The sequence below is a fragment of the Oncorhynchus clarkii genome, chromosome 12 (genome assembly GCF_045791955.1).
Source record: "Oncorhynchus clarkii lewisi isolate Uvic-CL-2024 chromosome 12, UVic_Ocla_1.0, whole genome shotgun sequence".
Taxonomy (NCBI): Eukaryota; Metazoa; Chordata; class Actinopteri; order Salmoniformes; family Salmonidae; genus Oncorhynchus; species Oncorhynchus clarkii.
The window spans coordinates 57632195-57648185 of NC_092158.1; positions in this window are offsets into that span (position 1 = coordinate 57632195).

Genomic DNA, 15991 nt, shown 5'->3' on the forward strand with positions numbered 1-15991 from the left:
TTAAATTGGAGCTGTCATACCACATTATTACAGCCTTCATGTCACTGGATTTTTTTAATTAGTATTTTATTTAACCTTTTATTTAACTAGGTAAGTCAGTTAAGAACAACTTCTTATTTACAATGACGGCCTACCAAAAGGCCTCCTGCGGGGACGGGGGATAAAAAAATATATACACTACCGTTCAAAGGTTTGGGGTCACTTACCAGGCCAAAGACCCCTCAGAGACACCAATACTCCTTAGCCGGGCCCACAAGAATGGAATGGTCTACTGTATCAAAAGCATTTGCCAAGTCAATAAAAATAGCACAGCATTGCATAGAATCAAGGGCAATGGTGACATCATTGAGGACCTTTTAAGGTTGCAGTGGCACGTCCATAACCTGAGCTGAAACCAGATTGCATATCAGAGAGAAAGAAAGCCAGTCAGTTGATTATTGACAATGTTCTCCAACACTTTTGATAAACAGGGCAAAATAGAAATAGCCCTAAAACAGTTAGGATCAGCTTGATCTCCCCCTTTAAATAAAGGGTGAACCGTGGCTGCCTTCCAAGCAATGGGAACCTCCCCAGAAAGGAGAGACAGGCTTGGCGATGATAGGGACAGCAACCTTAAAGAAGAAAGGACCTAAACCATCTGACCCAGATGTTTTTTTGGGGGTCAAGTTTCAGCAACTTCTTTAGCACCTCGGACTGTGTGAATGCCTGCAGGGCAAAACTTTGTAGCGGGGCAGGGGAGAAAGGGAGGATCATCGGGGATAGTCGCTTTGTAGAGGGGCAGGGGAGAAAGAGGGAGGAGCATCGGGATAGTCGTATTAGAAGAGGTGGGAGATGAGGAAATGTTGGATGGGCATGGAGGCGTCAAATAGGAATCCTTACTTAAAGATCTCAGCAATGTGCTTCTTGTCAGTAACAACCAGATCATCAACATTAAAATACATGGGCAGCTGTGAGGAGGAGGGTTTGTTCTCCAGATCATTTTCCAGGACTTCTTGGTGTTCGACCCACAGAGAGAAAACTGTTCCTTTTTTCTTTAATTAGGTAAATTGGTTAAGAACACATTCTTATTTACAATGACAGCCTAGGAACAGTGGGTTTGTTCAGGGGCAGAACAACGTATTTTTACCTTGTCAGCTCGGGGATTTGATCTAGCAACCTTTCCGTTTCTGACCCAACACTCTATCTAACCACTAGGCTACCTGCCATTCCCTAAAGTAACTAACTTTGGCCTTCCAGATAGCCTGAGTGCACTTACTTCTCATTTTCCTTAACAAGAGCCAGTCAGCCTGAGTATACGTGTGCCGAACCTTTCGCCAAATGCAATTTTTGAGGTAGAGTAACTGCAAGATCACGGTCGAACCAGGGGCTGAACCTGTTTTTAATTCTAATTTTCTTTATCTGGGTGTGTTTGTTAACAATACCACTTCAAATTTTAAAAAGAAGGTCCAAGCATCAGAGGCCAGTTCATGCTCATTAAAGTTTTTTAGCAAGCATCTATGACAAATCAGGACAGGTAGTTTCACTGAGCAGCCATTATGAACACAGGCTGTAAAACAGTGATCACTAAGGTCATTACAGAAAACACCAGACTGATACCTATCAGGATTGTTTGTGAGGATAACATTAGGAGAGTAAGTAGCCTTTTCTAGGTGTTTGGAGTCATACCTTGTGGGATTGGTAATAATCCGTGAAAGATTTAGGGAGTCCCATTGCTTTAGGACTTAAATTAGGTGGTTTAAGCATGTCCCAGTTTAAAGGTCACCTAGCAGGACAAATTCAGACTTAGTGTAAGGGGCCAGGAGAGAGCTTAGGGCAGGTAGGGTACATGCTGGTGCTGATGGAGGACGATAGCACCAAGCAACAGTCAACAAAGAGCTATTTGAAAGTTTCATGCTTAAAACCAGCAAATCAAATTGACCAACACATCTGGATTGGAGCTGTGAACCCACACTTTCGATTGATCCAGTTTAGGTAATAAGCTTCTTGTGTTAACGTGCAGAAAACCCAGGCTTTTACGAGAGCAGAAATCAGTAAAGCAAATATCAGAGCTCAAATCAGAATTGGGTCTAGCAACTGTAGATGGGCCAGCATGTACATGCACATTTTCAGATTTCATCAACAGTAATACAATGCACAGCAGTGCTGATTTATGACATCTGAATGCGCATCAGATGGCAACAAGATCATATTGTACAGCAATTTCATCAGGTAACATGACTACAAAGCCACGAGAGGTGGTTAGAATAGGATGGGAGGCCAAAAATATTAAATGCATACATTTTTCAATCGCAAGTAATTGTGAAAAAAGGACTAACAGGTAGACTCGATATGACGTAGATGTAAAAAGTAAACAGCATAGTGGGTCAATTTCCACAACAACTAAGAGCGTTGAAGCGCAAGGCTCAACTTCTCCGCTGTTTTGATGGCCTTGCAACCATGCTCTGAACCACGTGAAGCAAACCCATGCACATGTGCATATACTATGTGAGGCAGTGTTGCCAACTTAGTGACTTTGTCGCTATATTTAGCGAGTATTCAGACCCCTCTAGCGACACATTTTCAAGATATTGACTCGTGACAAATCTAGCGACTTTTTCCGGTGTTTTTGGAGACTGACGTGAAAGCTCGTATTGTATTTACTCTTCTCAACGAGCAGCGGGTGCTGCCGTGGGTCCCGTCCCAAAGCACTCACAGGCGGCCCAGTCCTCACGCAGCAATCCCTCCCAGCTGCAGTCAGAGCAGGAGATGTTCACCCCTCCTTGTCCAGACTGTAAATGAATCGCGCATGCGGGAAGCCGCCGCTGGCTGATCCCGCCCTGGCTTTACATTCAGGGCGGAATGTAAACGTAAAATGTTATTTTTCTAAAATAAATCACTGCATTTGACTCACACAGTCTCAGTCACTTACTGACCTTGTCCACTGTGTGTGTGCCCCTCTGTGACATAAGTTAAACATCTAGCTGGCTAGCTCATCAGTCTAAACTGTACACTCAAAAATACAGAAAGGAGTGGGAATCAAACCCTGAATTCAAAGGCTGGTTGAAGCCGTTTATTGGAGATGATACACGGGCATACTGCCTGTATTGTAAGGCTGATATCTACGCCAAACTTAGTGATGTAAAAAAACACGTGACAACTCAAAACATACTCAAAAGACAAAGCCTTATAACAGTTCCACCCAAAACAAGCTGCCATTTATGGTTTAAAAAATAGACCCTGCAAAAAACGCTGAGGACACCATGGCATTAGCTATCGCTGAACACTGTTCCATGCTGGCATGTGATCACATTGGAGAAGCATGTAGAGCTGCTTTCTCAGACTACTGCTGCTACCCATTTCAAAATGCACAGGACAAAGTACACAGAAATGATTAATGGTGTTCTAGCAGATGGTCGCAGATGGTTGGTCGCAGATGTGGGTGACCAGCAGCTCAGCCTCCTCCTCGATGAGTCTACGGATGTAAGTGTTTATAAGTACCTGGGGGGTTGTGATAAGGTACTTTAGTGACACTAAGCAGACAATTGTATCAACATTTCTGGGGCTTGTTGAGTTGGAGGGAGGAAATGCCAAATCTATAGCCCGTGCTGTCGTAGCTTTCCTCGAGAAGTGTTGTCTTAAAGAAGATAAACTCCTGGGGATAGGGACTGACAATGCCTCTGTTATGACGGGGATTAACAATGGGGTCCACAAAGTGTTGAAGGAGGAGTATGGCCTCAAATATCTGGTTCTTATTCGCTGTGTGTGCCACTCTCTCTGCAACTTGCTCATTTGTAGTTATAAACATATTTAGGGTGTTTTTTACTCACTTTTTTTCTCTCCCACAACGTTATTCCTCTCCCCTACAGCGTCCATCACAATTACATGGCCAATTATGCAAATTAGGCGATGACGTCATTTAACGACTTTTAGGATAGCCAGTAGCTACTTTCCTTACTGAGGAGTTGGTAACACCAACTCTGTTATAGAGGGCCACTATTTTAAATGATACATTATTCAAAACATATTGCAACAGTCTTCTTGAACTGGAGATGTCCTCTATAACAGCGTTTATCAAACTTTTTTTGTGCCAGGGACCGGCTAGCTAGGCAATCGCTTTATTATTTATTCAAAGCACTTTTCTGGGTGTTTTCTCCAACCGTTCAAAAGCTAGAGCCACATTCGTAGGAGGAAAATAGAAACTGCTCTGTTTGTCCCAACCGCTAGCAAATATGTAAGTTTACTCTGTTAACTGCAGTTCTATGAACTAAGCAGTTCTATGACTTTTTCATTAGGGATATGCCGTGGGAAGAAATTTAATTCTTATGAAGTTATGAATCTGTTGTTCTGCCGCTGAACAAGGCAATTAACCCACTTTTCCTAGGCCATCATTGTAAATAAGAATGTGTTCTTAACAAACTTGCCAAGTTAAATAAAGGTAAATTTAAATAAAAAAAAAACATATACAGAAGGATCGCTAGTACTTAGTGTGAGACTATGGACCATGAACTTTAATAGATTTTGTTAGTTTATACTCTTTTATTAATATTTTTTATTTTTTTCCAATTAATTTTTTGTTGTTAACTTTTACATAACCTATGAAAACACAATGCCTTTATATTCAAATTTGACAAATACATTCCCTTATAATTGAATTTCCTCTAGTTGTCACTATCAAAAATCTGACTGAAAACTTTGAGTTATTTTGATTTATTATTTTATTAAAGAACTACAGGTGTTTCTGTGGATTTGAGGAACTTCTGAACACAGTCAATTTGGATGGTTCTAGGTACAATACTACTGCCTCCTAGTAGTTCCAGAGATTATTTTGAGGAGATGGTAAACTCCATTGGAATCGTATTAACGCCCATTGTGTACATTATGTACGTTGCCATGTGTCGTCAATGTGCCGCACATTGCATTCTGCGCAATTCTGTGACAAGGCAAACTTTTCTTCAAAGAGTGAATTGGAGACAATTTGGCGCTAGCTGAAAAACCCATCATTAGCATGAATTTCGTGAATAAGAGGTACAACATTACACATCTTGTGTAATACATGTGTAATGCACGTCTTTGTTTTGCATGTTCTCGAATCCCACTGGTCTTCCTCTGTCCCGTCTAATTCCACTTGTCTGTCTGTCAGTCTATTCAATCAAAATTACAAGAGTGGTAATTTTCAGACAGACCCAGGCCAGGTCCCTTGGTGCATCACACCACGGATCGCTTGGCGTAGCCGACCAGGTCGGTGCCCTTGAGCCGGAGCTTGGTGGTGTCATAGATGCTTTGTGGATACGGGCCCTGATCTCGCTGTGTTTCTCCAGGCGGCTGGGATCAAAGCAGTGCTTACATGGCTTCAGCTTGGAGTTGGCAGCACTTTTACCATACGTTTCAACCAGAAGCTGTGCCACCTCTCCAAAAGATTGGCTGCTTCATGGGCATAGAGGCGTGAACCTATTTAAGTAAGTAAATACATGTTCACATAAAAAAAAAACTGTATTATTGGCTAACTACAGCAGACTACTACTGTGTGTAGGCTAATAAGCTGCTTGTTAGCTACATACTATAACTAGCTGATGATATTTCACTTAGCTAACTTCATGTTAGCTTGTTATCTTGATATAGGCCTTTTTATGATATAGGCCTATTTATCATTGTAAATTAAAAACTGATGCTCCAAATGCATTTGTTGATAACAGCAATGGAGGAGGGTGAAAGGATTTCCTGCTGTCAAAAAAGTGAGTAGGTGTCCTGGTTAATATAGGGCAGGTTGTGGGATGACATTTTTTAAATATTCTCCAGTTTTAGTCCCTAAAGAGGAAAACTATGACAGAGAGATAATAGTCAGGGCTGACTAATTGTAATACAATTAAGCCTGTTTCTTTGATGTCTGTCCTCAGCTATGGAGAGCTGTGAAAGCCTGTCTGCAGATGAGGTCCCAGGGAATGTCCCAAGAGACTGCTGGAACATGCTTGTATGCCATGGGTTGTACAGTATGTGTAATTATGTTAGCAAATGTTTTGTACAACAATACAGCTTTAAAGTCACACACAATGTAGGCTACAAATGTATTACAACTGTAGCAGGCAAATCCTTCTCCTGGATGTATATGCTGAGTGTGCAGGATTCTATTCCAGCCCAGCACTAACACACCTGATTCAACTTATCAAACCTAATGAGTTGATGATAATGTGTATTATTGCTGGGCTGGAATATATCTACTGCTCACCCAGTAGATCAGGGAGTTGAGCAAGGTTGGCCACCTCTGGTATAGACTTTTTTTGTTCACCTGAAGTTATGCTTACTAAGATGTCTAACATTTACAAACAAGTTAGATTATTTGTAAATTTTGAGTCATTCAAGTGATTATTTGAGTGATTCTTTGAAGTGAAGTGTTTAAACTTGTTTTAATTGTTAACTTAAATAAACATTGACAGTAGTTGATCTTGAATAATGTTTTCACAGATCACAATTCTGCAATAAAAAGGTCTGAAGGGGATCTGTCTCTAATTGGTCTGTTTCTTTGTTGCTTTCTCGAATGACATTTTATTTTTGTCCAGTTGTGAGCTCTCCAACTGGTTTTATTTTATTGTCATTCTGTCTCAGGATATCAGCCATGTGAACCACTTTGCAGCTTATCATAATGGCATGCATCACCAAGGATTCTAAGCAATGTTTTAATGACTTGGCCAAATCTTTTGATACGATAGACCATTCCATTCTTGTGGGCCGGCTAAGGAGTATTGGTGTCTCTGAGGGGTCTCTGGCATGGTCTGCTAACTACCTCTCTCAAAGAGTGCAGTGTATAAAGTTAGAAAATCGGCTGTCTCAGCAACTGCCGGTCACCAAGGGAGTACGCCAAGGCTCGATCCTAGGCCCCACGCTCAATTTACATCAACAACATAGCTCAGGCAGTAGGAAGCTCTCTCATCCATGTATATGCAGATGACAGTCTTATACTCAGCTGGCCCCTCCCCGGATTTTGTGTTAAATGCTCTACAATGTTGTGTGTACCATGTTTTGTACTGTTACCATGTGATGCTACCATGCTGTGTTGTCATGTGTTGCTGCCTTGCTATGTTGTTGTCTTAGGTCTCTCGTTATGTAGTGTTTTGTTGTCTCTTGTCGTGATGTGTGTTTTGTCCTATATTTACATTTTATTTTTAATTTTATTTTTAATCCCAGCCCCCGTCCCCCAGGAGGCATTTTGCCTTTTGGTAGGCCGCCGTTGTAAATAAGAATTTGTTATTAACTGACTTACCTAGTTAAATAAATACATAAAAAATAAATATGCCTACAGTATGATTGCTTAACTGGCCTAATTAGCCTGTGCAATCAATTTGCCCCTTGTACATCTGAAGCAGAGAATAGCTAAACTCACACTTAATTTGCATATTGATGAGTTAGCCGTACTGTATGTTCTCCATTTAAAATGATACCAATAGATAATGTATATGAGGCTAACCATAAGTCAGATTTTCAACATTTTTCTGACATGAAATTGTTTAGTGCAAATGCAAGCCTTGTATTCTAGGTACGGTACTGTACACAAAAATACGGAGCTGGCCATTTGTAGGCTAATTAAAAATGTCAAAAAGGAAAATAATGTGACGTGGGGAGCGTTGTGACACAAGTATAATGAAAAAGCCATTCGATTTAATATATGAAAATCATAGTGTTAAGATACCATAATCCAATTGGTAGCATATTACATGGAAAATGAATGCTTAGTGTATCATTTACAATGTTACAATGTGTGTTACTGGTGATTTCTATCCTTTGGTGTGTACATTTCACAATTTAATTTACTCAACACATTAACAAATGGTGGCTTTAATCACAGTTTTGACTTTTAGGTTGCTTGATGTTGATTGCTGGCTAGCAGCACAAGCAAACGTGCAAATCTCTCTTCACCCAACATCAACACCAACAATCTCTGTAATCCTCCTCCATGCCATTGACCTTATGATTTTGTCTCTGTATTCTAGCAAAGCTAAATCATATAGAATTGGCTTTCCTCCATCTCTTTTGGTTTTCAAGCAAACATCTGCTCTTCACCTGATTGGTTAGTGGCAGTGGTGGCTGCGTGCAATTTGCATAAAGTAGAGCAGAGCTGAACTTTTTCTATCGCTCCACTAGCAGGGTTTGAACCGCTCACCTTCCCACAATCCCCTGCGTATTGCTCTGTGCTCCTGTTGAAATTGAATGGGGGCGGCACTTCGTCTGGCGAATTCGGAAGTGGTGGAAACCCTTCTTTATCCCGGAACGAAGTGTCGTCTCCACGTGAATTAAGGAATTGGCCTAATTCGTTTATTTATTTGGAAAATTTCAAGGATAATTTCAAGGATAAAAAAAGTCAAAAGAATAATTTCCATTGTGGTCCTCATCAGACGGGCAAACTAATGCACATCTCAGGCAAGACTTGGTTCTGTTAAAGGCACTTTAGAGTTTTTTTTTTACCCCAAATAATAATTTCCTCCACAACATTTTCTTTATATATATTTTTTTCTCAAACCTCCCACGGGCCAGATTGAATAACCACCCCTGCCGTATACAGTATGTAATAGAAATAGGCCAACATATGATCACAACACTGAACTAGATCAGCAATAGACTCATTTTCCGTCCTCCTTTTCTCATCTTCCTCCTTCACACTATTCTTGACTTGGACCCTCTCCTTGCTCACGTATCTCGCGGCTGCTGTCTGCTTTGGCTTGCATCTTCTCATTTGTTTTTCATTGCCTCTTTCCTCCGGAATAGCGCCTTCATGTCACCATTGTTAGGTACAGTGACTCTGGCTCTAATGGTGGTGTCTTGTTGGTGATTTTGGCTGCATTGACTGCCTTCAACAGCTTGGTGCTATGGAGGTACAGATGAAGTTGGAAAGTTTACATACACCTTAGCCAAATACATTTTGAACTCAGTTTTTCACAATTCCTGACATTTAATCAGAGTAAAAATTCCCTGTCTTAGATCAGTTAGGCTCACCACTTTATTTTAAGAATGTGAAATGTCAGAATAATATGGAAGACCCATTTGCGACCAAGCTTTAACTTCCTGACTGATGTCTTGAGATGTTGCTTCAATATATCCACATAATTTTCTTTCCTCATGATGCCATCTATTTTGTGAAGTGGCTTTTTGGAGCAGTGACTTCTTCCTTGCTGAGCGGCCTTTCAGGTTATGTCAATATAGGACTCGTTCTACTGTGGATATAGATACTTTTGTACCTGTTTCCTCCAGCATCTTCACAGGGTCCTTTGCTGTTGTTCTGGGATTGATTTGCACTTTTCACAACAAAGTATGTTAATCTTTCGGAGACAGAACGCGTCTCCTTCCTGAGCGGTATGATGGCTGCATGGTCCCATGGTGTTTATACTTGCGTACTATTGTTTTTACAGATGAACGTGGTACCTTCAGGTGTTTGGAAATTGCTCCCAAGGATGAACCAGGCGTGGAGAGGTCTACAATTTTTTTTCTGAGGTCTTGGTTGATTTATTGAGTTTGAAGGTAGGCCTTGAAATACATCCACATCTACACCTTCAATTGACTCAAGTGATGTCAATTAGCCTATCAGAAGCTTCTAAAGCCATGACATAATTTTCTGGAATTTTCCAAGTTGTTTAAAGGCACTTAGTGTATGTAAACCTCTGACCCACTGGAATTGTGATACAGTGAATTATAAGTGAAATCATCTGTCTGTAAACAATTGTTGGAAAAATGACTTGTTTCATGCACAAAGTAGATGTTCGTGAGAAATTTGTGTAGCGGTTGAAAAACTAGTTTTAATGACTCCAACCTAAGTGTATGTAACTTCCGACTTCAACTGTATATATGTCTTTCAGCACGCAAGTTTGATCCCTCTTGCTGTGGATGGGTCCCAGTGGCTTCCAAATGGGAGGAACAGTAACCTTCCCTCTCTGCTGAGATGTTGGAGCTGCATGCAGTCCTTGACTCTTCTCCTTACAGAAGGCACTCCACATCTGCAGCAGTGGAATTCTGGAGGGAAGATGTGGCTTCTTTTCCTCAGTCTCAATCTTTTCCACAGCCTTCAAACTAACAAATCTTTTCAGAGCATTCGCTCTTTCTTCAGTCAAATCCTGTACTGGGATTCTGGAGGAAGGATGTGTGAAGAACCTTCTGCTTGAGCTCAGGAAGTATCTCGGTGGCCCTGTGATGAGATGGTGGGGCAGACTTAAGGGAGCAACACCAAGGTTTGCTATTGAAGGATTATCTTCCTGTAGCAGCTACAATAATCTCCTCAACATCAAGAAGATTGAGAGCGGTATCATTCGCACCTCGTGCTGCAACCTCAAGTTATCGTCTTGTAGCACTATTTATATTTTATGGTGATCTACTAGAATACACAGAGTGTACAAAACATTAGGAACACCTTCCTAGTATTGAGTTGCACTCCCTTTTGCCCTCAGAACAGCAGTCTCAATTCATCAGGGCATGGACTCTGCAAGGTTTCGAAAGCGTTCTTCAGGGATCCTGGCGGATGTTGACTGCAATGCTTCCCACAGTTGTGTCAAGTTGGCTGGATGTCCTTTGGCTGGTGGACCATTCTTGATGCACGCAGGAAACTTTTGAGCATGAAAAACCAAGCAGCGTTGCAGTTCTTGACTCAAACCGGTGCACCTGGCAGCTACTACCATACCCCGTCAATGTCACTTACATTTTTGTCTTGACCATTCTCCCTCTGAATGGCACACATACACAATCCATGTCTCAATTATCTCAAGGCTTAAAAATCCTTCTTTAACCTGTCTCCTCCCCTTCATCTACACTGATTAAAGTAGATTTAACAAGCTTTCACCTGGATTTACCTGGTCAGTCTGTGTCATTGAAGGTGTCATGTTTTGTGCTCTCAGTGTATATCAGAAGGAATCTGCCAGATTGTCGTCTTGATACTGGTGTTCTATGTTCAGTAGTCAGTCTCCAGAATGTTTGTTTGGAATGTATTCATTAGTTGTGACATCATGGCTTAGCTCACACAGAATTAGAACATTCTACTTCTATGGGCTCACACGGTATGTAGTTTTGATGTCATAATGAACTAATACTGACGAATATTGTGAATAATGCCACCTACCTGTATTGAACTGTTTGCCCTCATCTGACATTTCCTTGAGGGAGGGAAAACTGTTAGTGTACTCACTGAAATCTTCTAACACATTGTACATCAAATGATCTTGTAGTATTAAAATGGACGCTTCATACATATGACAAGGGACAAAGCAGTTTCCTAATCATCACTTTATCTTATTGACTCAATGTGATCATCCAAATCAAATCAAAGTTTATTTGTCATGTGCGCTGAATGCTTACTTACAGGCTCTAACCAATAGTGCAAAAAAGGTATTAGGTGAACAATAGGTAGGTAAAGAAATAAAACAACAGTAAAAAAAACAGGCTATATACAGTAGCGAGGCTATAAAAGTAGCGAGGCTACATACAGACACCAGTTAGTCAGGCTGATTGAGGTAGTATGTACATGTAGATATGGTTAAAGTGACTTTGCATATATGATGAACAGAGAGTATCAGCAATGTAAAAAGAGGGATTGGGGGGGCACACAATGCAAATAGTCCGGGTAACCATTTGATTACCTGTTCAGGAGTCTTATGGCTTGGCGGTAAAAACTGTTGAGAAGCCTTTTTGTCCTAGACTTGGCACTCCGGTACCGCTGGCCATGCGGTAGTAGAAAGAACAGTCTATGCCTGGACAGCTAGGGTCTTTGACAATTTTTAGGGCCTTCCTCTGACACCGCCTGGTGTAGAGGTCCTGGATAGCAGGCAGCTTAGCCCCAGTGATGTACTGGGCCGTACGAACTACCCTCTGTAGTGCCTTGTGGTCAGAGGCCGAGCAATTGCCATACCAGGCAGTGATGCAACCGGTCAGGATGCTCTCAATGTTGCAGCTGTAGAACCATTTGAGGATCTCAGGACCCATGCCAAATCTTTGTAGTTTCCTGAGGGGGAATATGCTCTGTCGTGCCCTCTTCACAACTGTCTTGGTGTGTTTGGACCATTCTAGTTTGTTGTTGATGTGGACACCAAGGAACTTTAAGCTCTCAACCTGCTCCACTACAGCCCCATCAATGAGAATGGGGGCGTGCTCGGTCCTCCTTTTCCTGTAGTCCACAATAATCTCCTTAGTCTTGGTTACGTTGAGGGATAGGTTGTTATTCTGGCAACACCTGGCCAGGTCTCTGACCTCCTCCCTATAGGCTGTCTCATTGTTGTCGGTGATCACTGTTGTGTCGTCAGCAAACTTAATGATGGTGTTGGAGTCGTGCCTGGCCATGCAGTCGTGGGTGAACAGAGAGTACAGGAGGGGACTGAGCACGCACCCCTGGGGAACTCCAGTGTTGAGGATCAGTGTGGCAGATGTGTTGCTACCTACCCTCACCACCTGGGGGCGGCCCGTCAGGAAGTCCAGGATCCAGTTGCAGAGGGAGGTGTTTAGTTTCAGGATCCTTAGCTTAGTGATGAGCTTTGGGGGTACTATAGTGTTGAACGCTGACTCAAGACTGTGTGTTTTCTGTAATCATATTTAACTCTGTAGTCGTTTATAATACTAGCTTGATTTGTAGTTGTACTGTAGGTAATATAATTGTATACATAATATTGTTGATTTGAATTTAACAAAAAAAAATTCCATGGAGTCACATGGTCAATGACATTTAATTTGACTCAAACCAACTTCAACTTCAAAGCCGATCATATTGGGCCTAGCTAACATATTATCAAGTTACTCCATATGTTTCAAATGCATTGCAATCGCTATGATATAGGCCTAATATAAACATTAAACATTCAAGATCAAAACTAGATAAGATAAACGCTTTAACATGAGAACATAGTCACCTAAAATGTGCTTCACAATTGTAAATTGACGTATACATTCGGATGAATATCATTTTTGGATAAGATATGACGGAGGCTGTGTGAATAAAGGTCAGTCAGGACGGATGCTGCATTAAGCTACTGCATAGTGCTCGTGCTATTCTTGCTCAACTCCCCCCTTATTAACGGCCCAGTTATGTCTGTGCTGTCTTGCCAACTCCTATGGCCATTGTCGTGCCATTTGTCATATACAGCGCAAACAGATCTGGGACCAGGCTACTCAAACACCACTAAGGGAGTGAACGTTATTTATAATTAGGGTTACATGGAGAAAATCGCCCCCCACTCTTAAATTAAAATGGATGTCCTTACCTTCAGCAAAATAGGCCTATGTCAAATAAGTGTGTCTTGTTTGCAACAAACAATTCTGAGCATGATACTTTCCACCCCAGACAGAGTAGGCCTACCGACAAAAATTTCAACTTTAACTGCTGGCTACTCTTCTTTCGTGGCTTAACCCTACAAAATAAGGTCACAAATGTGTCCCTAAATGTTGCCTGGGTTTAAACATGTTATATTGTACAGAATGTGAATAGAGCAATCAATTGATCGTGGCATAATTAGATTACTTACCAAGCAAATCAAATGTTATTTGTCATACTGTATACATGTTTAGCAGATGTCATTGCGGGTGTAGCGAAATGCTTGTGTTTCTAGGTCCAACAGTGCAACAATATACACAATCTAAAGTAAAGGAATGGAATTAAGAATATGTAAATATTTGGACGAGCAATGTCAGAGCGGCATAGACTAAGATACAGTAGAATAGGACAGAATACAGTATATACATATGAGATGAGTAATGTAAAATATGTAAACATTATTAAAGTGGCTGATGTTCCAAATATTAAAGTGGCCAGTGATTTCAAGTCTTATGTATATAGGGCAGCAGCCTCTAATGTGCTAGTGATGGCTATTTAACAGTCTGATGGCCTTGAGATAGAAGCTGTTTTTCAGTCTCTCGGTCCCAGCTTTGATGCACCTGTACTGACCTCGCCTTCTGGATGATAGCGGGGTGAACAGACAATGGCTTAGGTAGTTGTTGTCCTTGATAATCTTTTTGGCCTTCCTGTTACATCAGGTGCTATAGGTGCCCTGGAGGGCAGGTAGTTTGCCCCCGATGTTGCGTTGGGCAGACCACACCACCCTCTGGAGAGCCCTGCGGTTGCGGGGCGGTGCAGTTGCCGTACCAGACGGTGATACAACCTGACAGGATGCTCTCAATTGTTTATCTGTAAAAGTTTTTGAGGGTTTTAGGTGCCAAGCCACATTTATTCAGCCTCCTGAGATTGAAGAGGCGCTGTTCTGCCTTCTTCACCACACTGTCTGTGTGGGTGGACCATTTCAGTTTGTCAGTGATGTGTACACTGAGTAACTTGAGGCCTTCCACCTTCTCCACTGCGGTCCCGTCGATGTGGAGAGGGGGGTGCTCCCTCTGCTGTTTCCTGAAGTCCACGATCAGCTCCTTTGTTTTGTTGACGTTCGGTAAGAGGTTATTTTCCTGGCACCACAGTCCCAGGGACCTCACCTACAAGACCTAGGCTGTCTTGTCATTGTTGGTAATCAGGCCTACTACTGTTGTGCTGTCTGCAAACTTGATGATTGAGTTGGAGGCGTGCGTGGCCACACAGTCATGGGTGAACAGAGAGTACGGTAGGGGGCTGAGCACGCATCCTCGTGGGGCCTCAGTGTTGAGGATCAGCAAAGTGGAGGTGTTGTTTCCTACCTTCACCACCTGGGGGTGGCCTGTCAGGAAGTCCAGGACCCAGTTACACAGGGTGGGGTTCAGACCCAGGGCCTCGAGCTTAATGATGAGCTTGGAGGGTACTATGGTGTTGAATGCGGAGCTATAGTCAATGAACAGCATTCTTACATTCCTATTCCTCTTGTCCAGATGGGATAGGGCAGTGTGCAGTGCGATGGCGATTACATCGTCTGTGGATCGGTTGGGGCGGTAAGCAAATTGAAGTGGGTCTAGGGTGTCAGTTAAGGTAGAGTTGATATGATCCTTGACTAGTCTGTCAAAGCACTTTATGATGACAGAAGTGAGTGCTACGGGGCGATAGACATTTAGTTCAGTTGCCTTTGCTTTCTTGGGTACAGGAACAATGGTGGACATCTTGAAGCATGAGGGGACAACAGACTGGGATAGGGAGAGATTAAATATGTCCTTAAACACTCCAGCCAGCTGGTCTGCATATGCTCTGATAACGGAGCTAGGTATGCCGTCTGGGCCGGCAGCCTTGCGAGGGTTAACATGCTTAAACGTCTTACTCACGTCGGCCACGGAGAAGGAAAGCCCACAGTCCTTTGTAGCAGTCCTTTGTAGGTGGCACTGTGTTGTCCTCAAAGCAGGCGAAGTAGGTGTTTAGCTTGTCCGGGAGGCAAGATGTTGGTGTCCGCAACGTGCTGGTTTTTCCTTTGTAGCCTGTGATTGTTTGTAGACCCTGCCACATACAGTTGAAGTCAGAAGTTTACATACACTTAGATTGGAGTCATTAAAACTCGTTTTTCAACCACTCCACAAATTTCTTGTTAACAAAGTAGTTTTGGCAAGTCGGTTAGGATATCTACTAATTTTTTCAACAGTTGTTTACAGACAGATTATTTTACTTATAATTCACTGTATGACAATTCCAGAGGGGCGGAGCTAGCATGTTGGAGTGAACGGCTGTGTGTGAGAGGCTCCTGCAACTTTTTTGCGAAATAATCTAATTTAACCTACTTTATGGCACTTTTTACAACAAACGTTTCTTTCTAGTACAAGATTGTAACTTTTTATATGAAAATGCCGAGTAATAAGCGACCAAAGGACAATAAATCCACAGCGGAGGCCTACTCCCCACTAAACAACGAGACAGACATGGCGGGAGGCACATGCAACAACGTGACACTCACAGAACTTACCCGGGCTTTGGGGGAGCTACGTGTTGCTATAGCTGAGGATCTTAAGGCCACTATTGCTGAACTGGACACCAAAATCGAGAGCATCATTCGAACGGTCGCTTCGCATGGCCAGAGTATTGTGGACCTTGAGAAAGCTTCTGAATTCAACGCTGGTAGGATCGACGAGTTAGAGAAGCTATGCACGTCATTGCAGGATACTG